Source organism: Conger conger, chromosome 3 (assembly GCF_963514075.1).
Source record: "Conger conger chromosome 3, fConCon1.1, whole genome shotgun sequence".
NCBI classification, from domain to species: domain Eukaryota; kingdom Metazoa; phylum Chordata; class Actinopteri; order Anguilliformes; family Congridae; genus Conger; species Conger conger.
In genome coordinates, this window is record NC_083762.1 from 9,302,426 (window position 1) to 9,326,560 (window position 24,135).

Genomic DNA, 24,135 nt, shown 5'->3' on the forward strand with positions numbered 1-24,135 from the left:
TGAATTATAGACGTATGGAATAAAGTTGGGTTGAGTAAATACTGTACAAATACTGAGGCAGTTATTATTAATGGATGCTTACCATAGAGAATTCTGTGGGGGGCGGGGGGGCACGAGGGCAGAGAGGGTCATATGCAGTACGTTTAAAAACAGTAAACATTGACCTTGTATGTCAAATGTCACTGGTTCGGGCAATTCCAGTCAAGTACTAGTTGGGTAATTTTGTAAACTTGTCAACAGATTGTGAAACATTTCCACTGGCAAAAAGTTGCTTTTGAAAGCTGTTCTGTGAGATTTTACAAGCTGAGTCAGATATTAAACCACTTTGCCTTGCATCTCTGTTGAGATAGAAAGTGAAATTTTGCTAATATATTAAATATATATTTAAATTCCCTGCCCACATTTACAGAACACATTTAACCCCGTTGGAACGTAGACTCTACCATTTCATTTCATGCTTCGTGGACATCAGTGTGTACTTCAAGTGAATATTAAATTTTCACATTGAACTTTTCTAAGGATATAAACGGGCCAGTAAAACACAGTGCAAAGTACAGGACGCTTCCTTATTTCACACATTGTGCTATAAGAACAGCCTGTGTGTCAAAACCCCATAATAGTCCCATAGGCCTTCCTTAACGCTTATAGTACTAGGCTTCACATTGCTGCCGTGCAGGATAGAAATAGAAGGCTGAGAGCTGACAACAATCCACCTTGTTTTAAAGATGTCTAAAGAGGTGGGGAAATGCCATACAAAACAGTGCAGGCAATAAAACTCACTCACTCAGGGTTCAGAAACGGTGCTTTGAGAGCTTTAGCCTCTGGATTGTCGAGCATGTTTAGACCGTTGAATGATTCATCCGGTTCCACCAGCTTTTAGCAGAATCAGTCTCTCAGGGCTTTGGTGAGAGTTCAGTCTCACTAATGTCATTCTTGGCCTGAACATGGATCAATAACTCGGGGCTTGCCAGAGAGAAGCACCCCTCGAAGAATCCCTTGCCTTGTGTGACCAATCTTAGTGCTATACCCTGGCCTGTAATGGAGGGAATTTTAATAAGTTATCTTAAATCCAGTAATTTGCACTGGGAGCCATCAGGACTTCATTTTACCTGTCTGCTGAGGTTTGGGGCTATGTAAATATTGCTTGAAACATTGCCTTGCTGCTTTGGGCCAGTGCCGGAGGCACCCTTTGTCAGCATCTCTGCGGCTATGTGTTCTTTACTGTATTGCTGGGTGGATCACAGTGCATAATTGCCGGCACACAGCAGAGGCCCCTCGACGGCACTATGAAAAATTATATTTGGACCCCGAATAACTTCATTTGCCTTGCCTCGTGTGTGAGCGTCACCTGGCGAATTGGCTTCTAAAGAGTGGAAATTGTTGCGACACGCTCTCGCAATTTCGACAACAATTGCTATGAAAGCAAAAAGCGACATTTTAGCTGCATAGAGGCGTCTCGTAGTCCCCAGCCGTGTAATGAGGCGCGAATAGAGCCCTTTGGTTTTTTTTCTTCCCCCCCATTACCTGGGCAAAGCAGTTTCCACCGTTCTTCCTCTGCCCCCATCACCATTCCCAGCAGCGCAGCAGCAATTGACTGTTTTATTTAAGCTTTGATGCAGGCCAGTCTTTATGGCGAGTAAGCTGTTATTTAAGATGATTTTTGCGGCGCTGTATCGGTAATGTGCCGTTTCGCGCGGCGATAGTCGTCGTGACAATACGGGCTCCTGTCTGGGAGGAGGAGGAGGAGTGGCGGTATAGGCCCACATCACGCCGCTCAGTTCAGGTCTGAAGTGTCTCTGGTGTCAAACCCATTTCTCCAGCTCGTCTCCGATGCCCTGACTCTGCAAGGCTGACCATTGTCATTTACCTCCCCCCCCCCCCCCCCTTCCCGCTTCGTAAGGGGCGTGAAGAGCCGGAGAGGGCCGGGTAATAGCCTCCGGAAAAGGCTGCGAATGCACTTCGACTCGGCGCAACGGGCGCCCATCGCCTCCCGGCCGCGTGGGACGATCAACGTAGACGCGGAGATGGGGGAGCGTGTCTTCATGTTCCCAAAGGAGATTATAGGAGGAAGTGTGGGAGCGGAATTTGGATGGGTGTTACCGGCATTTTGGAGGCCCCGCTGCGGTTATGATGAAGGTCATTAACGCCTCCCCCCGGGACAAGGTATGGGGGGTGGGGTGGAGGGGGGGGGGGGGGGGGTGGATTAAACGGTGTTGGCTCAAACCGCTGACAGGTGCAGTCAGGACGCCTAATCCAAAAATGGGCAGCCTCCAGCTCCCAATTTCCCTGGCCAACGTCGGGGAAACCAGCCATCGGCTAGTCCGTGACTGCTGACTGTGGGTAGAACTTTCCCCCTCCTAGCTATAACCCCGCGCTGAGAGAAGGGCATCCGTCAAATAGCCCCTTTGCTTTCTCGAAAATAAAGAGCAATGAAAAAAATAAAAATAAAATGTTATCAGTGCTGTGATGGTACTTAGTATAGTAAGCATTATATTGGGAAGGTAAGCCTGTTAGCTGTCCTGTTTCTGCTACAGCAGCATTGCAGGTCAATCCCTACCGCACAGGTGCGCCTGCACTGTGGAAGACTGAGCGGAGAGGGCATTGAGAGCAGGAACATAGCCCCAGGCAGGCACGGCTGACAAACAAGTCTCGGAAGGTGCTTGGTCCTGGCAAACAAATCAAAAGCGAAACAGAGACAGAGGAAAGCATTGAAAAATAGCAAAAGTTGTTTTGTGATTTCATCGCCCCTTTTTCAAACCAAAAGGCCAGAGAGAGTAGGCCTATGGCAACAATATACACTCACCAAGCACTTTATTAGGTATTTATTAGACTTATTTTTTAGCCTTCTACTGCTGTGGCCTATCCACTTATGTTATGTTGTGTATTCAGAGATGTTCTTCTGCATACCACTGTTGTAATGTGTGCTTATTTCTGACCCGTATCTACATGATTGTATGCATTGCACTGCTGCCGCACAATTGGCTGATTAGATAATTGCATGAATAAGCAGGTGTAATAAAGTAAAAATGTTCCTAATAAAGTGCTTGGTGCTGCTGTTGTGCTTGTTTTCATCAGGACAAAGTGTGGCACTCCAAGGTTTTCCAATGGTTTTCCAAAGATAATTTCCAAGGTTTTCAGACATTGGATCAGGAAAATTCCTTACACTGGCCGAAGCTGGTCAAGCCAATCTAAACTGTGTTTTGAACACTTTCATCTTATCAACCAGCTCTTCACCAGCTAAGCCATCCACATAATCTGCAAGTCCATCATTTGGACCTCCAGCTTTCTCTACCAGTTCAATTAGCTTTGACCAGCTTTGACCAGCTTTGACCAGCGTTAATCGGCTTCGACCCGTGCTACAAACACAGCTTAAACCCGTGTAGAATCCCAGCTGGTTTAGCGGGAGTTTTCAGCAGGGCTGTCCCACCCTCTGTGGCACCCTGACTGTAAGCATGTGCTTTACCTCTCATTTCCCCTGGGTACAGTGTTTTTGGGATGGTCTCATCCTTTAACAAGGGGGTCCCCCCCACGGTGCACAGTGGGCACAGCTGCGTGTGGAATGGGAGTTGTGCTTGATTAAGGGAATCTCTGCCATTTTATGGAACTCCTTCTGGGACACATTACCCCTCTCTGTAAAAGTGGTGGGTGTGTGCTGAGCCGGCTCTAGGATTGTGGTGGACCTAAACGAGATGTAAACGATTACAGACCAGGGGGAGGGAGGGGGGTTTGATGCAAGAAACCAGGTGATGTGAGTTAACTGTGTAACTAATTGGCTTTAATTGGTCAAAAAAGTTCAACAAAAACCGGCACACCCTGTGGCTCTCCAGGACCAGGAGTGAGGGCCCCAGCATAACCCGTGGCTCTCCAGGACCAGGAGTGAGGACCCCAGCACACCCTGTGGCTCTCCAGGACCAGGAGTGAGGACCCCAGCACACCCTGTGGCTCTCAAGGACCAGGAGTGAGGACCCCAGCACACCCTGTGGCTCTCAAGGACCAGAAGTCAGGACCCCAGCACACCTTGTAGCTCTCCAGGACCAGGAGTGAGGACCCCAGCACACCCTGTGGCTCTCCAGGACCAGGAGTGAGGACCCCAGCACACCCTGTGGCTCTCAAGACCAGAAGTCAGGACCCCAGCACACCTTGTAGCTCTCCAGGACCAGGAGTGAGGACCCCAGCACACCCTATGGCTTTCCAGGACCAGGAGTCAGGACCCCAACACATCCTGTGGCTCTCCAGGACTAGGAGTGAGGACACCAGCACACCCTGTGGCTCTCAAGGACCAGAAGTCAGGACCCCAGCACACCCTGTAGCTCTCCAGGACCAGGAGTGAGGACCCCAGCACATCCTGCGGCTCTCCAGGACCAGGAGTGAGGACCCCAGCACATCCTGCGGCTCTCCAGGACCAGGAGTGAGGACCCCAGCATACCCTGTAGGTCTCCAGGACCAGGAGTGAGGACCACTGCCATAGACTGCTATAGCCAAGAGCTGGCTTTGGGGGTGTGTATCATGGGCTTACGATCAACCTCACTCAATGCTAATGCTTTTTTAAATCTTTATTTTTTTGCTCTTTTGGTGATTTAAAAAGAGAGAATGAGAATCAATAAATCACGATAATCCCATTTGAAATGACTGTTTTTTTGGTTACGTAAAATCAACAGCCAATCGGCATTCCTTTCATCGGTGCAAAGAGATCCGCAGCAGGTTGAAGCGATCCAGTGGTTTTTGCACGGTAGCAAAAGGCTGCATTACCAAACCAGTGGGCGGTCCCGGCCATATTCACAGCTCATCTGTCTGCTTAAAGATCCCAGCCTGTCATCTGTTGATACCTTCAAACGCGCATGTCCCTCGTAGCATCCCACCAGAAATCCATTGACCTTGCTGGGGGTTAAGTGATGCAATTTGCTTTGAAATGGCAGTCATTTGGCCCGGCTACGCCTCATGAAGCCCTCCGGGGTGTTATTCTGCACCTTGGAGATGAGGCTGATTGGCACATTACAGTGGTGCATGTCTAAGTGGACAGTCTTTGGCAGCGAAGTTAATATTTGCAGAATTACCCATGATACGAAGATGATGTTCCTCCCTCGGAATTGCCTGCGCAGTTCAGTTCACCGGTAATTCTGGAAATAAAACAGACCATTGCTTCATAACAATTTCTTAATGGATGCTGTATTGACAAATAGTCACAGTTAACGGCTAACATTGTACGGCACGTAATTGTAAGGGCTCGGGGTTTCTCTATTGTGCACAGGGAGGGGATTTCAAGATGGGCGCAGTATTTATTTTGACCTCTAGGTGCCAGTGCAGGCCGACAGTGTCGCTCAGATTTACCCGTATTTTCTGTTTACAATGCAGAGAGAGAGAGAGAAAACATCACCGCCACACCAGATGGTGTTGATCATTATGACAGGCACAATTTTCATATTTCTTTATTAAAGTTCCTTGCTGTAAAATGCGATCACTAAAGTGCAGCATTAAAATAAAAAATTCAGTGTGACAGAATGCAATTTTTGCTAATTAGCAATAAATGTAAATGGTGGTTTGACAGCATGCAGACTTGCCAATCTTCTTACAGTCCCACTTCCAGTGTTTACTAGTCAGGCACACTGCCTTTCCCAGTACAGTAATATACAGTTTCAGTATAACTAAAAGAACAGTAAAGGCATTTGTGATGAAACTAACTTTGTTATTAGTCGGTCAAAATAACAAAATTATATTTTCTTCAACTGGGGCGGGGGGGGGGGGATCAATCAGGATTTAAGCTCCTGCAGGAACTTCATGTTAACTGTAAAAGGGTAGACTGCAGATAACTTCACAAAACAGCCCTGGGTATGAGCTTCCAGGTCGCCTTTCTTCAAAGTTTATCCTGGCTCCATACCCTGCAGCGACACGGACAGTGACTAATGGCATATACTCTTTCCTTAATATTACCATGCTTTTGGGATTAGGGTTGGGCCGTGGGTAAAGGCACACACAATTGTGTATCAAAAATGTGCAGTGTCCTGGACCTTCAGTAGTCCCCAGAGGCCAGTGTGAGAGGGGATGGCCAAGCATCTCTGTGAAATCGGATAAGGGCCGTGGAGACTGACTCGAGATACGGAAGAAGCCGGACGCGCCGTTGGAGAGGCATGTTCCCCGACCTCCAACAAGCGCTCGCATTGTGAAAGTTCAGACAAGTTCCCATCACTCCGCTGCATGAGCGGGCCCACACAACATTGTAATCACGGGCGCGACATGTGAGGAAGAATCTGTGCGGACAAGCGTCTGATTGTTGCATACATGAGAAATGTGCTACGCGTGGTATGTTGGCGGCAGTGCGCGTTCGCTTCTGAAAGACCGGGCTGCCTGCCGTTTGGTTGACCCTCCCGCGGCACCCTTTATGAAACGGTCCGCAAAAAAAACTTTGTTGAAGCAACATTTTTTATTTAAAATGATTTTCCCTTATAGAGGCTGCTGGGACTATACCGAACTCGGGTCTAATTAATCCAATTCTTTTTGTGGTTTTCCCGAATCAAAGAGCTGTTTATAGCGCTTTAATAACAGGGTCACACACGGCACCGTCACACAACAGAATAACAATTACACCAAAGACACAAGGGGAGGGTTAGAAATACAGTGTGGGGAAAATAAACAAATTCTGCCGGTCTCCTTATTAACCGTATAAAATAGCACGGAACAAAGCGTGCCAAGCGCTTCAAAGGCAAAATAACGTTGCGTACTATTGAGACACGAGCAAAGAACAACATGAACATTTGTTTATCTAACACTGGCATGCATAGAAATAAAGTACAGCATATGCTATGCGATATTGCAGCAGTGTAGATTGAAATGGAGTGAAAGCCAATATCATGGTACGCAGTCCATGGCTCACAACTTCAAATGTTATGAGAATTAAATGTGAAAATAAGATTCTTTGTGATCCTTGCCACCATCACACAATTATTTTGAACGTGTGTAAAATGAACTTCACTCAAAATACTTGGCCAACTGGCAAAGCAGGCATCTCATGATGTGTATAAATTAAACATAAAATAGAACTGTATCTAGTTAACACAAAAGAGCAAATTGGGGAGACTACAATCTCAGAATTAAAGGAACAAAAGAAAAGTATAATGCTTGCGGCAGGGGCATTACCCTGCAGGTACATAACATTGTACTAGCCAGCAATATATCATTTGTATCTTTTTTTACTTGGAAAACATACTAATTTGTACCCAAAGAGAACATTACTGTACTTTCAGGGTACATTTGGGAAATATGATCCTTGAAGAACAAAATTTACCTCCACTGTCACTCCATTTCTGAGAGTATATGGCAGCATTTGAGAACTGTTGATGTGGTAAGTTATGAGTTCAATTGTTATCGCCCATCTTTATTTGGGAAGGAAAAACATACTGCACACTATCTGCTAACTACTTCCTCCTGAGGCCCTCAGTCAGCCTGGGTCAGCAGGACGATTGCATCAAGCAGAGCTTTTCCGCCTCAGTTTTGGGGCCCCCGTACGTCTCCGACTTTCACTCCTGCCTGTCTCGTAAAAGGTACATTTCATTACTAGTTTGTTTGTCTCTCGACTATTTGCTTTCTGCAGGTGGACATGCAAGTTTCAGCAGTCAGCCGAATGAAGACATTTAATAGAGCTATGAATATATTTGCAACTAAGCAGGAATATGAGAGTAACAGCCCACATTTCAGAATATAAACAAGAAGTAATTCAAACAAAGTTGCCTGCTGTTCGATTCAAGTGGCTTTATCCAGCCAGCTAGAGTATCACCATGAAGCAAACAGGTGAATAATTTCCTGCTAATGTTGTTTGTGTATGATACTTTGTATTTAGTGATGAACCTGTCAATTTTACTTTGCTGTAATATATCCATATTGAATAAGCATAATGCCAAAAAAGCATTAATAGAACTGAACACAAATGCTAAGAAGTGTAATGATGGTAGCCATGCTCAACAACTCCCCCTACGATTTACCATAGTATTCCAGTAACTGGCTTTGGGAGTTACAATGAAGTGGTGTCTAATCTTATCTGAGACAGGGTGGTGTGGGTGCCCTTTTCTGTTACTACCCAGCAAAAAAAAGCTAATTCAACTAATCAAAGCATAAGACCACAATCATTTGATTAGTTGAATCAGTTGTTTTATCACAAATGCTTGCTCCCACAACAGCCATTCTTAGATGAAATGAGAGATTCCTGGTCTATCGATTGGCATGTGGTTAATAGCTATGGGACTCAGCCCCGTTGCCTGATCTGGTACACCTGCATGACTGCAGCAACCCTTTGCATTGATTATCTGAGGTGCCATCTTAAATAGCTGCTAACTTTACACCTTAAATATTAGTTTCTTTCTACACGATGCAGCAAGATTCTTAGTGTTAAACCAGCTACAGTAGGGTATATTTCCCCGATAGGGACCAAGATGTACTTTACTGGAGTTAGAAGTAAACGTAGTAGTCAGAGTTGATTTTACACTCATCATTTTGCTTTGTAGGTGTTTACAGATCGTTCCCATGCTCTCAAAGAGGTTAATCCTGGGGGGTGAGGGCTGGGGGGCTGTTCTTCATCATTTCAGAATGAGTGTTCCTGTCATCACAGCTCTCTTTAAACTTAGCGTATGATCCCTTTAAATAAAAAGATCTTCTTGAAGTTGGAGCAGAGCTGTTTAAAAGCTCGAGATCAGAGCAGAGAAGCCAGTGATGATGTCTGACTTCTTCCGAAACACATCAGAACGCATCACCCTGTAGGAGCTTATGACCCGAACATCAATTTTCATTTGCAATTTCATTTCTGATCTTACTTAATACCGGCACGCTTTTCCTATTTCAACAGAGCATTGACAAGACATGCATTTATTGGCGCCAGCAAAGCACTGTATCAAACAGCACCAGCATTTCTCTTGATGTGCACTGTCCAAATCTTGTCCTTCACAAGAAATAGTCAAAGCAGTCAAAGAAATCAAACAAAATCTCAACGGTTTCCATAAACAGATATAATCCATCACGATCATTTATAGATCCAATTATACTACGGATAAGGCAATGTAGATACTGTAGCTCATAATCCAAGAAATGCAGTGTGTCCTGTATAAATTGTATTGCATGCATATTGGGTGTTTTTATCAACTAACCCAGTTTCGACAGATAAAATAAAAATAACTTGTCTACTTCAATTGCGTTCAATTGCAAAACCACATAAATTAGAACTGAAAAATGTGCATCTCTGTTTTATTAAATGTTGCAGCATGATAACAGCAACCCTCCGACTGCCAGACAACTGCAAATAGAGGCAGCCAGGACCGTACCCCGATTTAAACATGACCACTTATACTTTCCGTCTGCTTCCCACAATCTAATTAAAGATAGGGATGAACTCGGGGATCAGCTCGGATAAATATGTTGGTGCTTTCTGGCCTCTGAGGTGTGAGAGTGCAATTTATCAGCTAAATTTGCGGAAATGTGTGGAACAGATACTCCCTTGCGAATAAGGAAGCACTGGAGTACTGCTTTGCTTCAGGGGAAATTACTTTGACACTTGCTTCAGACTTGTTGAGGGCAGGGTTCTTCAAAAATAAAAGAGAAAATAGTCCGAGTCAGTTTTGACCATTAATTTAATGACCATTAAGAAATGTAAAAGAAATATTAGAACGTATTCCATGTACTTACAATTCAAATCTTAATTTTATTTTTGAACTATAATTATATTAACTTTATAATTGCTAAAGTAATATATTTCAGCATACTGGTTTTTTTTTTTTTACATGAGGTGATTTGACTCATAAATTATGATGGTCTGTAATTCACTCCTAGAATAGATTTTTAATTATTTGATACGTTAAGTCCTACAAGAGGGATTTTATTAATAGAAAACATCTTATTAAATGGATCTGAAGTTAACTGTTACTTTTACAACAGAAAATGATGGCTGACTGAAGATGCTGAAATCGAGCAGGACAAATACAATCCATATATTCTTTGTTGTAACAGAAACATTTATCTTCAGATCCATTTCATCAGACATTTTCTGTAAATAAAATCCCTCACTAATAGGACTTAACCCACGGAACTGAAGTTAATTGTTTCTTTTACAACAGAAAATTATAGCAGAAGATTCAGAAATTCACGAGGACTGATAAACAACACGCAGACTGCACGTATAACCGATAACTCCACTAGTTTAGTTGAGTCTAGTTGAGCTGCATTGCATTGCAGCAGTTTATTCACTTGGTCTTTTAAAAAGTAGTGGGCAAATTCTTTTCTGAAACCAAGTGCACTTTTTTCTTAATATTAGTTTAAATGAACAGTTTAATATACACATTGCTAAAGCACAAGTTAGTTCCGCTTTATCAAACCATCAGTCCCGTTTAAGCCCTTAATAACACATATCAGTCCTTGCAACACAAGCTGTCTCTCCCACTCAAGTCCAAGGAAATGTGTACATGCTGAACAGACGGTGGTAGCTATGTATTCCTGGAGAGCGTCCATTAATTAAATCCCTTTACCACTGGGACATGAGCTTTCTTTGCAACAATTACATCCTGCCCGAATTTGCATTTTAATTATAAGTTGTCGATTGCAATCATGTCAAGCATTAAGAGATTCCTAATTAAGGCAAGAGCACTGGAGCATTTTTATTTTTTTTCCCCCTGAAAAATAGGACTTGAGCCCTCCTGTTTGATACGCGTTTCCTCTGGACTGGAGACGGTGGAGAGGCCAAGCCCCGGGTCACAATTGTTTGTGTGCCACCCTGCCAGAGGAAACCGGCTTCTCTCTGAGAGCTCTGAAGGTGTTGCTGGGAAAACAGGCAGCTGTTGGGTCATAGCTGCTGAACGCATGTAGTCCTTAATAAAAACAAGCAGCCTCCTCCTGGGGGCCTTCACAGCGACGAGACAAGACAAATGCAATGAGCACATAATGAGGAACGCAGGAACACACCTGGAACGGCTCTCCCGGCTTTAATGCAGTTGAAAGCCCAGGAAGTAAATGTTCATGATGTAACTACAGACCTGCACCTGCAAGGGCTCCGTTTTCACTAAAAAACTAAACTAAAGTTTATACGTAGAAACATCTGGTTTGGTATTTCAGTCAGAGACAAGGGCAAGCCGTATATATTACCAATCGTCAGAAGTTGTGTCCTGGGCTTGACATTCAGTTTTAACTCTCTCTTTCTTTCTAGCCACAGTGCCTGGTGTGCCTAAATGTTCACGCCAAGCCTTGGTTGCATCCCTAAATCTATTGAATTGCTGATACTTAATGCTTAACATGGCTGCCTCACTGAGAACATCTTTTCTGTTGCTCCCTGGGGAAGAAAAAAAACAAGAGGCATTACAAAAGAAAAAAAAAATCAAGATTGATGAAAAAAACAATTAGGCAGAGTTGCAGCTCATTGACGTAGAGAACAAAAATCAATAGATGCTGTTGCATCTATTATTTAAAAAGGCTTTCGTGTTAAAGGTAAAAGCAGATAGATAAAAATGTGCTTGTTTGCAGATCCTTGTGCACTTACAGTTGGGGGTGCATGCATATTAAATGGATTTGCAGCCAATATATCTGTGGGTTTATGGCCAAAGCACGTTGATTAATGCACTGGACCTGAGATTATAAGATTATTTTGAAATACTAGAATAGCATTAGAAGGCATTTCCTAAGAGGCCCTTATATCAGAACTCAACAATTGCGAATCTGAATTTAATTTGCCAAAGTCCAGAAGGATTAAGATGAGCTCTTTAATTTGTGTTGTCTTAGAATAGTCTGCATAGCCAGACCTTCTCCATGGAAAAAAGTCCCACTTTTTCTTTGCAGTTTGTTATATGATATGATGCTGGTCCACCTAGATGCCAGGACTCTTATATTGGGAGACCTGTTTGATCAGATTCAGAATATTACTAGATGTTGTGAGAAGGGCTGTTTGTGTTTCCGAACCACAGCTGACAAGAATCATGAACTTAGAAAAACGAACTGGTCTCACAAATCGGATAAGACCTTTGAAACACTGGCATTCGAAGTCAAAATCGCACTGGAGCCAACAGCAGTATTTGTTGTTATTTGTGGCATGATCCAAGTGGACAGGTGCCTTACTGTGACTTTGACAAGAAAGAAAAATTCTATATATTTTCTACTTGCAGCCACCCAGCATCAATTTGTTTGAAAACAAGCACTTTAAGGGTATTGATTTTGTTTAGCTGGATAGGTAGCAAACTTAAATTATGTTTTATAATATCATAAACTATTCAGCATCTAGCCATACCGCTCGAGGCAACTTGATAAAGTCCAATAGAAATTGTTTCAGTGTCATATTTCATTATATTTCCCCAGAAAGTTTGCAGAATGGAAAGTAAGTTCAATCACAAAGCGCCATGTATCCAATAACCAGGTATTAGATGCAGAAAGCTTCAATTTGTTAAGTGTAATTGAATAACATGGAGCAGAACATCTTTATATCAGGGTTCATGTTTGTGTATTGGTTAAGAAAAAAGGATAGGATTCTGTAAACTACTTGAGAAACTACATTGAATCTCCTCTTCCAGCGAGTCAGAGTAAACCCAGGAATCCCCTCCTTCAACGATAACAAGTACCTTCATGCGTCCCTTTCTCCCTCAGTTCACAGACAGAACAATGGGCTCCACTCGCTGTGAGTCATTCTGTTTAGAGAGTTCATGGTGTGCCAAGATCACTCCCCACTTGCGTCTCTATTTTTGAATGACCTAACTTTGTCAGAGGAAAAAACAGGGCAATCTTAAGGTGTTCTTTCTTGAGGTTAAACGTGTCAAAGTTCACTCTTTAAATAATGCTGCACGTAATGCATATCAGTTGAGTAATAGGGTGGCCTGTAGCGTAGTGGTTAAGGTAAAGGACTGGGACAACCAAGGTCGGTGGTTCTAATCCCGGTGTAGTCACAATAAGATCCTCACAGCCGTTGGGCCCTTGAGCAAGGCCCTTAACCCTGCATTGCTCCAGGGGAGGATTGTCTCCTGCTTAGTCTAATCAACTGTACGTCGCTCTGGATAAGAGCGTCTGCCAAATGCCTGTAATGTAATGTAATTGCATGTTCTAAAATTGTTGTTTTAAGAATGATTTTCAATCGGGGATAACTGTGCTTATACCACATGCTGTAGAGTAGCTGAACAGCCCTATCATGATTATTACATTACCATATTCAGAATAAGTATATCAATTCCCTCCTCTCCCCCAAGTCTCTTTGTGCACCCTTACAGGGCCAGAGCAATGTAGCACAGCAACGCTGTTCCACACAATGCTGTATGAATCAATGCTCCACTCAGTGTCTCTGAGCTTGTAGCTTTTTTTAAAGAGTGGTATCTATAGGTACACAAAAATCAGGTCTTCTGAGAGGGTATCTGTCAGCCGAGTACCACCAGGTACCGTCTCTGCGCTGGTGCGTCACGTGTGCAGGACTGTACAAGGAGAGCGGCCCTACTGCAGAATCCTCAAGTAGCTGGATGCCATGGCAACCCCCCGGATCCAGCCTCCGACAATGCAGAGCACACAAGTGTCTGTGGGCAGTTGATTAAGACCCACGGAAAGAAATAAGGGAGTAATCCCCGGGAATAGAACTGGCAAGAAACATTATGCCTTAAAAAAGAAATATGATTAATGTGAGCTCAGTGTATACCTGTTTTGAGGACATCATTTCGCTGTGCACAGAAGCTCATCGCCAACCTTGAAATGAGCTGGATGACCACTTTAAAAAAACTATTCACAGATCACAGCACAATGCTGCTTCTTCAGCTGCCCATTACATCTCGTTATTGAATTACATAGAGCAATCTACTTCCTAGAATATTTTCTCCAAATGTCTGGCACCTGTTGTTATGTATTGTAATTCATGAGAAGCAGCAAATCAAAGATTCCTCCAATAGGAAATCAGCAAAGCTGATTTAAAGATGGGCTGTGTGTTTATTATACTGTCCTTTCTCTCATTTCTGACCTGTGTGATGCATCTCACCCTTTTGTTTCACACAAAGAAAGCATTGCTTATATAATCCATTGACTCAATCCACTACCTTAATTCACTTTTCCTATATAGGGTGAAGTCAGGTAATTTGGGACTTATTCTTATTAAGACTGGAGGCAAAGGCAGACTCAGAAACTGTGTCCCAAATTATCTGAATTCACCCTTGTAATACAAGTGTGTTGATACAAATTATACATTGAAGTTATTTCATAGCAAACATTCCTTTGATGACCTTTTGCCTGGACATACGGGGAAATGTCATCGAAATATGCCAAACAAAGAAGTGGAGAGGCAGGAGTCACAGGAAACAATTAAGGAGCACTTTAATAATTAAGGAGTCCCTTCATTGAAATAATTGCCTATGCACTGTATCTATCACTAATGGGTTGAGATATTACTCCCTGTTATAGACATTAAGGGTTGCATTCACCTCGGCCTTCTCTTGTTCTACCCGAGATCAAATTGAAACTTTCACATGCTTGCACCGCACCCTGAATTAACCTCAAACTTTAATAGTTTTCCTACAGTGCTTCCAGTGGGAAATCCTAAGATATTTACACTATATACAGTGCTGCAGGTTACACCAGTTGTTTTACTGCCGCGCAAGTCCTCCAGGTTTATTGTAGCTGACAGAAGGAGCACACGGTGTGGGCAGCCTGAGGGAGAGAGGGCCATTTAGGCTCCAGCACTGATAGTAAACGCAATGGATTGAAAATTTCATTACACAGAACAAACAACAACAACAACAACACCACCAACAAAAAGAGTTTGGTTTGCCGGAATCTGAGCAGAAGTGTAAAAAGTGAACGAAATCAAACTGAATTCTCGTCACTCCTCTGCGGGCTAACACACCCAGCCTGAACCCTGCAGTACTGCAGGAGGAAATTCATGAATAATTTAATGATTCATTTCCTTTCCTTCTGTCAGGTCTAAGCGCACTGCTCTAGGTTGCCGTGATTTGCAGCTAAACAAGTCAGAAGCTTCAATGATGTTTTACTCACTTCAGGTTTTGAATTAGCAGCCATTTTCTCATACCCCATTACCCCTGCATAGCGATCAATATCAACACTGAATTTTTGTTTTTGTTTTTTTTTTTACAGATATTCAGTATTGTTCAGCTCCAGTTTGCCACGCTGAGCAGCCAGCCCTGCATCCCCAGTCTGGTGGCAGAATGGAATTAGGAGGCGGCCCACGTGTTGTCAGGAAAAACAAACGAACATCGGACAGCAGTGAAATCAGTCACAAACCCAGCAATTGGCAGACTCCGCTGGAATCAGAATTTAAAAATGTATCCGCCACCATGCTGCCACGTTTCTTGTGCGTCCCGCTTAAATGGTGCTAACTGAAATCTCAGCAGGGGTGCGGCTGACTCTGCCCAAAGTGAGTCGCGCAGGTCGTGAAGAGAGTGATTCCAGGGCGGTTTTAATCACCTCTGTCTCTCACCACGTCTGGCTCTGTCACAGACTCACCGGCGGATGCACTTGATTGACAGGGCATGAGCTTGAAGCAGATGCATTGACCCTTAATGCTTAGCAACTGTTCCCCTGGAGGGAGTTGTCTTCCTCTGTCTGTACAGACTCATGGAATGGCCTGGCATGTCAGTAATATGGGTAACACGATGTATGTTTTTTGTTGTTGTTCTTTTTAAGGTTTCTATGTAGTTTGTATTTGCCCACTAATTATCATAATGTGACCAAACTGGTGTTCAGCAGCCTGAGTTTTTTGGACAAATTCTTCTTTGGGAACAGTAAGTATGAATCAACTAATATGTAACGGCCTTTAGATCTAAGCTATACAGAATATCACTCTCTATCAGAACCAGACAAGGTGTGACAGAATCCCCATTTAGCCTCCTCCTGACAGATGTAAACAAAAGAGCACTGCCATGAGATTCACTTTTTACAGTGACTGTTTCAAAGGGACTTACGCTCCCGCCCCACCACCACACACCACCCCACCACACACCACCATCACACCCCACACACCACCCCACCACACACCATCACACACCACAACCACACCAACACACTACACCACACACACCACACACCACACACCACAACCACACCACACACCACACACCACACACCACAACCACACCACACACCACACACCACCCCACCACACACCATCACACTCCACACACCATCCCACCACACACCATCACACCCCACACACCACAACCACACCACACCACCACACACCACCACACACCACACACCACCCCACCACAACCACACCACACACACCACACACCACAACCACACCACACCACCACACACCACACACCACCCCACCACAACCACACCACACACCACACACCACCCCACCACAACCACACCACACACACCACACACCACAACCACACCACCACACATCACACACCACCCCACCACAACCACACCACACCACCACACACCACAACCACACCACACCACACCACACCACACCACACACACCACACACCACAACCACACCACCCCACCACACACCACAACCACACCACACCACCACACACCACAACCACACCACACCACCACACACCACAACCACACCACACCACACCACACCACACCACACACACCACACACCACAACCACACCACCCCACCACACACCACAACCACACCACCCCACCACACACCACAACCACACCACACCACACACCATACACAACACACCACCACACCACACTAACCACTAACCAACAGCTAGTAATTTCATAATATCCAGATGATTCAAGGACAAAAAGAAGGCAGCAAATACATTTTCTATACAACTCTATACAACTTCTATAGCAGCTCTGAAGGTGCAGTTGGTACTACACCTCAGCCATTCCTGTGACATAATAACAGAATCCAAGTTGTGTATCACTAGGCCTGAGGTTACGTATGGCCTGATATATTGACTTTCACCACTTATCCTGTAGCAGTCATGTGATTGATAGCAAGTGACAAGCTGATCAGAGCTCATTAACCACAAATGTCTGCCATTATCTTAAGCACAGCAGACGCATTGATTTTATGTCGCTGTTGTGTGTTTTCCAGAGGACACCGTTCCTGGGTAAGCATCACAACCATTTCTCACAGCTGGTTATATACTGAATGAACATGCTCACATATTGTATGATGGTGTAGTTAGTTTGGGTCGAACTACAAACATCTAGTGTACAAACATCTTGAAAGTATCATTTATCATGTGAATATTTTAAACAGCGTTTGTATCAAAAATGTATTCAGTGCAGACATGGGAAGTATATTAATGTTCTTTACGCATTTAGTTTTCAGTTTCAGTAAAGCATTACTCTTAATGCATATTCAAAACATTTGGTGAGAAATGACCTGATTCGCAATTAATTTAAGCAATGTGGAAAAATTATGCCACTGATGATTATGTAACCAAAAGCCTTCAAGACGATTTTCTTCTCAGCACTGGTCTTCAAAATATATTCATAATAAATAATTTCTCCTTGAAGAGCTGCAGTGTAGAATCTTAACAAAAGGCTAAAATTAAATACTATCCGAGTATTTCACAATTTTTAACCTTTCACATCACAAAGTTTTGCTAATTCAATGTAAATAAGCTGAAGTTTTATCAGACATTTGAAACATTAATTATGCAGTGAAAATTAATTGCTTTTAAAAAATAATTAATTATTATCGTTTGTAGGCATATCCGTTTAACATTACCTTATCAGATCTTTATGATCTGACTTCATGAAGTCAAAATGTGACCACATATACTGCATGAGCATAAATGTTAGATGAATATAAAAGGTGACAGACACATTGTAAAAGTATATAGTCTACTTTAATAATATAATAATAGCTTTATTATGTACTACTGATGCTTATATTTATGTGATGAGCACACTGTCTGAGTGCTGACTTTCTTGGGCTTCGTGGGATAGACTATGCTGGTCCCTTTTGCACTTTGACTGAAAGTGTAATGAACTTACGTTATATTATTCTCAGGTAGGCACAAACATTACAAGTTTGTACTGAATCGCAAGTTTTCAGTTCATCTGTTAGCATTCCGCTTAATTACCATCATCAAAACGCGTTAGGATCTGTTTGCATGTTAAAGGAATCCTGTGATAACAGACAGAAAAACTTGTGTGTTTCCTATAACGTGTTTATTTCAAAAAGACTCCATTTCAAATCTAATATCTGTTTGTGTCAAAGTGTCTGTATCAATATGAAATGCTAAATTAGAGGCTAGGTCAGAGAATGTCCAATAAAAGCCAGCAATTAAAATGTCCTAATTACTTCTGTTATTATGTCCAAGGAGATAAGGAAATTTCCACAGACAGTAATACATAATTGATCTGTTGGCAGTTTAAACAGAGTGACTAAGCATACATCTCCATTAATACACCAATGGATTTTCTGCATGTAATTTGTCCTTATTTGTGTATTTGCAAAAGAAGAAAAAAGAAGTATTTCATTTTATTTTGAACTAAAATAGTTTTTTTTTGTTTGTTTGTTTGTTTTTATTTATTTATTTTAAATCAGGCATTCTCAATCTTGCTGGAATGAATTGTTTCTGTCACACATCATTGATTTTTCACCAGTGCATGAACAGGACACTTTCAGATTCCTGTCAACAAAAAAGCCCTGCAGCATACTTATTCCAACAGAATAAATAAAACTGACTCAGTAGCTCTACACTAAACTCCCTATCCTTTGAAACATAGATACATCCCAAGTTGTTGATTCTCTACCAAAACAATAGCCTGAAAGTGTCTCTCGGTAGAAGCTTTGATGAAGATCTGTCAACGACCCATATCAATTCATCAATGAATCCCTTCAGGAGCAACACAGACGCTTCAAAGCATCTAGAAGAAGAGTTGTGAGATGGGGAACATTTGGCACCGGATGCGAAGATGAGTGTAAGGTGTGAAAAAAACGGAAGAAAAAGAAAAACCAAGACTTTGAGGTTCATTTTCTAGATTGATGATTTTGTCGGCCCAGGTACAGTACAGAGCAGGCCACACAGGAGAGCCAATCAGATGTTTACTGCTGTGGGCTCCATGGCTGGAGAGTTTCAGTCCATGACTTCTGTCCTGTAGCCTAGAACAGAGCAGTGCCTAACCCTCTTCCTGGAGATCTAACACCCTGTAGGTTTTCACTCCAACCCTAACAATGCACACCTCATTCAACAACTAGAGCAGGGATCATTGAATCTGGCCCTCAAATACAAATTCAGTCCTGCTTTTCTTTTATCCAGGGTAATTAACTCAACATTTCATGTAACTGATTAGCCAGACTAAAGGGAGGCCAGAAAACCGGCAGTTCTCAGCCCCAGAGGACCATGATTGGATGCCAGTTAAGTCCATGATGCCAGTTGACCATGATCAAGCTGCTAATAAGTAGAATCAGGTGTGGCTCAGTTATCCAGCTATCAGCCAGTGCAGTTATCCAGCTAACTCAGTAATGCTGCTTTGTAACACAGGCCCCTGGGCCAGAGTATACTGTACGCTTACATGGCACAATGCTTAAAGCTCTCCTCCATTTAAACACAGCAGAGGGAACAACCATACTAACATTTAAATGTTTGGCTGGCTTGGCCCTCATAAGCTGCTTTACAAATTTAAATCTGAGGCTGAAACAGCAGGTGGTGGTATTGTTTGCATTAATAGGCTTGGAATTAAAAGATTTGACCATATTAGAAGCATTGTGATGCAATTAACGCATTTCTGCGTGGAAGAAGCATGTACTGTGTTTATAAAGTTTTGGCTAGAAGAAATGTAAAATCGTGGTGGTCAATAACTAATTACCTGTGTCTGAAACTGTTTGAGGATTCACTGTATTCTTCACTAAGCTAATCTCTGCTTCCACGGCTAATCTTATCCTGCCTGCACACAGATATAATTATTTGATAAGTGAACTGCATTAAATTGCGGTTCACTGTATTGCCTAAAAGTACAAATTCTCGTTCATAGCTTCAAGGTTAAGTAAACATTTAGAGATGTTCCCTACTGTGCTGAAACATCAGCAGTTGGTAACTGCTGCAAGGGTTGTTAGCCAAACTGCCCGAGGAGCCAAAGGCAGTTAAGCTGGATACAAAGCTAATTCCCTCTTTTAAAACAAAAAGTTTTGAGTTTTTTTTTCCTCATCCTGGAATGCGCACATCTGCCTATGCTTCCCTCCCACATGGGACAGAGGGACAGCTGGGAAAGTGAAAGGGAGAGAGCTTCCCTACTCATGGTGCCATTGCTCAGTATAAGGATGATACAAGATCACACCCCAAATACCCCTCTAAGGCTGAAGATCAGTGGCAGCCTTATTGCCCGCACAATAGGTTGATATACATGTGAAAATCCCAGGAGATCAGCAGTCTCTGAGATACTCAAACCACCCTGTCTGGCACCCGCAAACATTACATTACATTACGTTACATTACGTGGCATTTAGCAGACGCTCTTATCCAGAGCGACGTACAACAAAGTGCAAATCAATCACAAAACATCACACTTAGATCACATTTCTTCCCCATTCTGACATTTGGTCTGAACAACTGCCTCTTGACCACGTCTGCATGCTTTTATGCATTTAGTTCCTGCCACATGATTGGCTGGTTAAATATTTGCATTAACAAGCTCACGTACAAGTCTACCGAATAAAGTGCTCACTGAGCATATTATGTTCCATTAAAAACCTTGTATGGTCTGATATAGACATCGAATCATTGCATTGTGAACTTGCTAGAGGTTAAACCAGGGTTGTTTCTGTGTCAGTGTTCTGTGATCTCCATTCTCCTAGCTTATTTACTCCCAGCAGCGAGCAGCCCATCATTTATTTTTCCGTCTGATGAGGTGATTTCTGTGCCTTTGCAAACCGTGACCCCAATGGGGCACCACAATCAAAGAGGAGATAAAATGATATCCCTGCTGAGACACAACGCTTTTACACACTTATTAAAGAGATGTAGGCTCAGTTACAACAAATGAATGCCCGGTCTCTGATGCAAACCTCGAATGGGTTTATAGCCACCTTGCCGCAAATTGGAATGGAGACCATCCGGATTGAGTTTCTCTCATGTCATTATTCAGAAAGGCATTTAATAACACATTGCCCATGGAGAATCATGGCAACTGTATGCTTATAGCAGGAACGGTAAGGTACTGTATCTACAGTATTTCTGCCGCAGTTACTGTGTTCCACTAAGGCAGTCGATCCATTGCGTTCCGTACAGCTGCTCTGACAAAGCAGATGTGAGCCTCAGGTCTGCTGAGTTTAGATTGTCTGGGGTATAGGTATGTGCCCGGGTTCAGGTCCGAGTTCACTGTGCACTGAAAGGGCCAAACAGGTGTTCTGGGTGTTCTGAGTGTTCCATTTTTACATACAGGTACAGTAATGCACACTTGAGGGGGAGGGGGATAAGACTTGAACTCTTGGAACTGTTTGAATCTCTGTGTGTGTATAATTAACCACTGGCACTGTTGGGGAAACAAGACTACCAGTAATATGCAAAATAATGAAGTCTTAAGTCTTAAGATTTCACTCACTGAGGAGTGTGAAATGAAAGGAGCTATGATGTTAGGAGTGATGACAGGGAATCTGTGAAACCCGGCTGGCACTCTTCAATGCACCCTATTTCCAGATCCACAAGAGGGGAAGAACTGTTATTTAACAGGGCCAAACACATGAGACACACTCCAGAGGTTCTATGAGTAATGACTGCTTAATGAATACAGTAACTGGCAAACCGAGACGGATGACTGACTGGCTCGTCACGGGGAACAGCTTAGGCACACTGGCCCTCCAAAGCCAGATCAGCCAGGAGGAAGTAAGGACCAGGTAGAGCCAAAATAACGCATCCCTATGTGCAAATATATTCAGTCATCGACAGCCAATATGGCCCAGCTGGTGTTATTTTGTCCTTTTCACAAGCAAAAAATGGCCATCCAAGACCCGTGGAAAAACAGAGGCCTGGAGTGATGCTAATCCATCAAAACAAAAACCTGAAAGACAGGTGTCACCGCGTTGGAAGTTGGATTTACCACAGGACACAACGCCCCAGTGTTACACAACCCTCAGCCACTGCACCACGTAAAAAGAGGAAGCCTGTGTGTGCAGCTGAGTTGTCCACCAGTTGAAATGAAAAAAATAAAAAGATCAGGTTTGGTCCTCACGGCAAGGCCCTACGCAAGCATTTAGAGGGCATCTCTCCGTGCCACGTCTCGAGCTCAGCGCTGCTTTCGCTGCGGGTTCGACTGGCCAGACGATTACAGACAGGTCTAGTGGGCAGTCCCGTAGACCGACTCCACGACTTCACTTTGGATAAAAGCATTTGCCACATAAATACATGCAACATAAATGTACTGAGGCTAGCCAAGTGTAACTAATTACAACCTATGGGTCTGTATAGAGATTGTATGCCTTTTGATACATTCAGCGATGCATACACTGTGCTGCTAGCTTATGTAAGCAGCTGTGCACTCAAATAACTTCTGCAACTAAAAACCCAGATGCACAAATTATTCTGACATAGCCGACTGGCAAGTAAGCTGGAAAACATTAAACCCAACAGTACAATCCTATTTAGCTAACTTTTGAAAGGCTTCACCTTTGTGAATGTATGGCTGTTCAGTTGACATCCAGCATATTTGTTCCCAAATGATTTAAGACCTCTATCAGAATAAAATGGTTGTTTTTATACATTTTTTATTTTTACAAAATTTTTATACATTTGTCCAACATCCAGCACAGGCTGAAATGTATTGGCTCTTTAACATATTAGGACACCAAAGCATTTCTGAATCCTGATAGCCTTATAACAAAGAGCAGTTACGTATTAAGTGCAATGGCAATTTTTAATATTTACATTAATCATAATATAACCAAGGCTGTGTAAGCCAGACAAGGATTATTCTGAAAGTCACTAGCTGAAGTACTATAAGACAATACAAATATAAACAATAAATATTTATTTTATTTCATTATTGATATACTGATACAGTGCTGTGAAAAAGTATTTTCTTCCTTCCTGATTTCCTCTATTATTTTGTATTTTTATCACAGAATGCTTTCAGATATTTAGAAAAAATGTAATGGTAGAAAAGTCAACACAAAATATATATTTTTAAACCACCATTTAATTTATTTAATAAATACATTGGAATATGTCCTGATGGCAACATTAAATGTAATTGCTTATACACTCACCAAGCACTTTATTAGGAACATTTTGACTTTATTACATCTACTTATTCATGCGTTTATCTAATCAGCAATTGTGTGGCAGCAGTGCAATGCATATAATCATGTAGATATGGGTCAGGAGCTTCAGTTAATGTTCAAATCAACCGTCAGAATGGGGAAAAAAAATGTAATCTAAGTGACTTTGACCGTGGAATGATGGTTCCCTTTCAGACCTACACTCAGTAAGCACTTTATTTTCATTTTAAGAGATTTAACTGATTTAAGGAAACATCTGCTCATACGAGCGCCCAATAATCCAAAACACAAAAGTCCAGAACTAATTGACTGAAAATAATCATAATTAAAGTTTTGGTGTGTTCTGGTTAAAGTCCTGAGAGAGCAGTTCATGCTGAAACACCTAACAAATTGTCTTTATAAAAGCAGAAGAGTGGGCTAAAAATCCTCCACAGTGATGTTTAAGACTGATGTCAAAGTACTTTTTTTTTTTTTTTTTTTTACCACCCCTGGGACTCATTTGTGGATCCCAATGGGTCCGTGCATTAGAGCATTAGTGGACAGCACAGCATACAGCTCATGAGCTGTGTTCAGAATTCCACAAATGTGAACAAAAGAGATTTGTAAAAAACTTGCATATAAACTTTAATATAATAATGTTGTTTGATTAAAGCTTTGACGTTATAAAGCTTTAGCAACAGTTACCACATTTTTATTTGATTTTACTTCCATAACCATGGATCCATAACCGTAACCTTAAATAATTGTAACATTCTTGTAACTTTATGCTTCATATAAAGAATATGTATTTTTTCCCCCAAATGATTTTATGAAATGGTCTTACAAGAATTTATAGTACTTTTCTACAATCGCCATGGTCACGCTTGCTTATATTGCTTGTGTTCACTTGCATATTTCCACTACTCACTCAACCCCCGCCTGTGAGAAACGAAGCTTGGCGTACTGAGATGTCAGTCTGACCTTACCGTCAGAGCCGTCACCGCCT